Source organism: Kogia breviceps, chromosome 12 (genome assembly GCF_026419965.1).
Source record: "Kogia breviceps isolate mKogBre1 chromosome 12, mKogBre1 haplotype 1, whole genome shotgun sequence".
NCBI lineage: Eukaryota > Metazoa > Chordata > Mammalia > Artiodactyla > Physeteridae > Kogia > Kogia breviceps.
This window is the reverse complement of record NC_081321.1, coordinates 33,729,218-33,732,563: the sequence shown is the minus strand read 5'-3', so window position 1 is coordinate 33,732,563 and position 3,346 is coordinate 33,729,218. Positions and strand designations below refer to the sequence as shown.

The 3,346-nt window shown below is 39.9% G+C and overlaps 1 pseudogene; it reads left to right on the top strand.

The window, feature by feature from the left end:
- Positions 1 to 1,679: 1,679 nt before the first annotated feature.
- LOC131767106 (NADH dehydrogenase [ubiquinone] 1 alpha subcomplex subunit 12 pseudogene) lies at positions 1,680 to 2,109 on the top strand (annotated as a pseudogene).
- The last annotated feature ends 1,237 nt before the right edge of the window (positions 2,110 to 3,346 follow it).

Genomic DNA, 3,346 nt, shown 5'->3' with positions numbered 1-3,346 from the left:
AATGCCCAGAAGTACCTCCACCAATAACTGGAGTCTAACATCAGTGAGTAAGATTGAAATGACCCAAGTATAAAATTAGCATTTCTCATGTTAAGCACTCTTGTTTTGTGGCAGTTGTTTCCTGATAGGATGCTAATATAGCCTCTCGCATGCACCTATAGGAATAAAACTAGTGGAAATGCTGCTATACAGGAGAGCTGTTGACCTGGGCTGCTCTCTCCAGGCATTTTCACCCATCGATGTTGGCTGGGCCTCCATAGTGACTTGACAGCATGACCATCTTACTTACGCCAAAACTGGTTTCGAAGGGCAAGAAGAAAACTGGGCATTTCTACTTATAATGAACAAGGAGTTTATGATAAAACATTCTTGTGAACTCAGGGTGGGGGGAGGGGAGGGAGACATCGGAACTAGCCCCCGTTTGTTCCCTGAGGTCTAGCCTTGGCCTTGCAGCATCTTTTGTCTGGATCTCATGAGTCTTCATTGTTTGAGTAGTGATTTGCGGTGCATGGTTGCTGACTAATTTTCCTTTCTCTTTAAATTTCTGTGTCTGCTTTTTTGGCATTTTTATCTTTCCATTTCTTCTTCATGAAAGGGACTTCAAATAGAAATGGAAAAAGGAATCTCCTACAGATGAACTCTTACAAATTTTCAGCTTTTGCAACACAACTCTTATTTGCAACATAAATTCCTTCATCACTAGATTGGAAGAGATGTGTAAACTCCTCCAACCAGTATATCATTGACTCAGGTTGCCTCCCATTTTTTTAGCATAACTTTTCAGTTAGATAAGGACTGGAAATTTCCTGAACTGAAAATATATTTTCAAATTGGCATACAACGATATATCTGTAAGGCATGCAATTTTAATTCATTCATTAACCCAACCAATAAAAATGTTTATTGTGTACAATGTGCCAGACCCAAAACTAGGTATTGTAAGTTTAACAGTGAACAAGATAAGTACAATCCTTGCCTTCCAGGATTCAGAATTCATTCCTCCATTCATTCTTTATTTCACAAGGATTTACTGAGTCTCACAAATCTACTGGACATAATGCCAGGCCTGAAGATATAAAATAATTCCCTGGTCCTCCTACTATCTCTGTATTCTTAATTTTTTCTTCAGTTCTAATGGCTTATTTTATACAAACTTTCAGCTCTGCAACTGAAAAACAACTATGATTGCAATTATCAGTAGTCCAAGACAGTATCTTTCAAAAATTCCAAACTACTAATTTTCGGCAATTTTTTTCAACTAATTAAATCCGAATCAGGTTTGTCCCATTTGAGACTTCATTAAAACTGAAGTGTTTGCTGTTTAAATGCTGTTTTGTAAAGTAAACACAGCCAGAAGGAATAAGCATTGTTAGGGCTTCATTTTCCACAATGTTCTGCTTCCCTGTTCTCCTCATTCTAAGTCTTAGAATTTGGCTATTAAATATAATTTTGTATATCCATCCTAATGTGTTTCTTAAATTGTTTTTATTATGACAATGAAAAGAATTAGTTCTAAATGCATAAAATCAGCTTCTAATTCTTACCGAAGAAGACGTAACACGAGTCTGAATATTCTCCCACGTGAAACGTTCTATCATGCGCTCCCAGCTGCTCCTGGCAGCTTTCTCCCTGAGCGGGTTTTGCTCAATGCACCCCAGAGGCTGGGCCTATGGGACACGATGGAGTTCCTGCAAGTCCTGAATGCGGGCTGCAGCGGATCAGCAGCCACGTCGGCCTCCGCGGCAATCTATGAATTTTCCTCAGGGCAAACAACGTGAGGATTGGTACACTAGTGGGGAGGACAAACATGGAGACAAACACTCTGAAGACAGCAGCAGTTTTTTGGCCATCACTGATGAGTCATACACACTACTGAAATGAATGGCAAAAACACATCATGGGATGTGGATGGAAGCGTGGTGCTCCCGGAATGGCATCCTTGGCTTCACTGTGCAATCAGTGATGCTCCAACAACAAGAACGTGACTGCTGCTAAGTTCATCTGGACAAAGCATGAATTCATTGAAGTGGCACTCCAGAACGATACGTAGTTTATTCCACAAGAAAGAAGATTCAGGAGTGCACCCCACCTTCAACAGCTTACAAGTAAAGACAATGAAAAACAGTTTAATCACATAAAATATAGGACTTCTCATGTAACTGCCCTTTTACTGCTTACTATTAACTTGATTAAAATTGTTTGACTAAGGGAAAAAAGTGTCAAATTAGAGAGTCAAATCAAAAAGTGGAACTAAAGGACATGGAGGTCATTCAAATGCAAACTACATAGATGCCTCATAAATTATTGGTATCAAGGTAGGAAGGAAAGAGATGAAATGCTGACGGGAAGTTACTAAAATAACAGGCCAAATAAATTAAAAATTTGATTCTTAAAACATTGGGCATCAGGCAACACATGACAGTGATCTGTGAGAAGCAGGCCCTACGATTGTCCCACTTGCTGCCTTGAGAGTTTTTCTAGGCTACGGCACGGGGATGGGGAAAGAAACCAGGCTGAGTCCCGGAGCTTTCCTGAGTTGAAGAGACAGAGCTGAATGCTCATGGAGGCCCAAGCAGCTAGAACTCACAGGGGAAATGATGGTAGAGGAGAGAGCTTTGATTTAGACAGAGAAGAAAGCAGCTTTTAGTTTGCATAAGACCTACAAATGTTTCATCAACTGTTCAGAAGTAGTTGGCTCCAGGGTCCTATCCTGTGTAAAAGAAACAGCTCTCTCATCCCTCTGGCTGAAACAGCACAGTTTTGCATCTTGACAGGTAGGGCCTAGATTCCCAAATTGGTTGCATTTGAAGGAATCCTTCTTCCTGGTTTGGGTACTAACATAATAATTTCTATTTTAGTCTGGCCAGCTAAATAATGTAGTTGGTGAACTGCATCCTAGTATTGAATCAATATGAACAACAGCCTATACCATCTGAGATGAAATCTAACTCTCTTCCTCTGTAGGCTTCGGTGGTTAGAGATGGTTCTTCAGAGGCCATCTCCAGTGCCTTTGTCATCCATGATGCCTGCTCTTAATCATGTGAATATAAACAATTCACTTTCTCTTATCATAATTATATTCTGACTTCCTTTCCTTATTGACATATCACCAACATTGATCATCTCACACTTTAAAATCTGAACTTACTGGGTCTTTATTGTCCATCTTTTGAATCACCAGCTGTCCTCCTGGATATGTGAGGGTATCAGTGTTCACTAAGAGTGTCTTTCTTTATTCCCCTCATGCCATTCTCTTCTGGACTCATTCTATTTCTAGTGCTCATTGTACTATTCTCTAATATTTATATTAATAGGACTCACTGTACCAGTCTCTACTCACTGCATA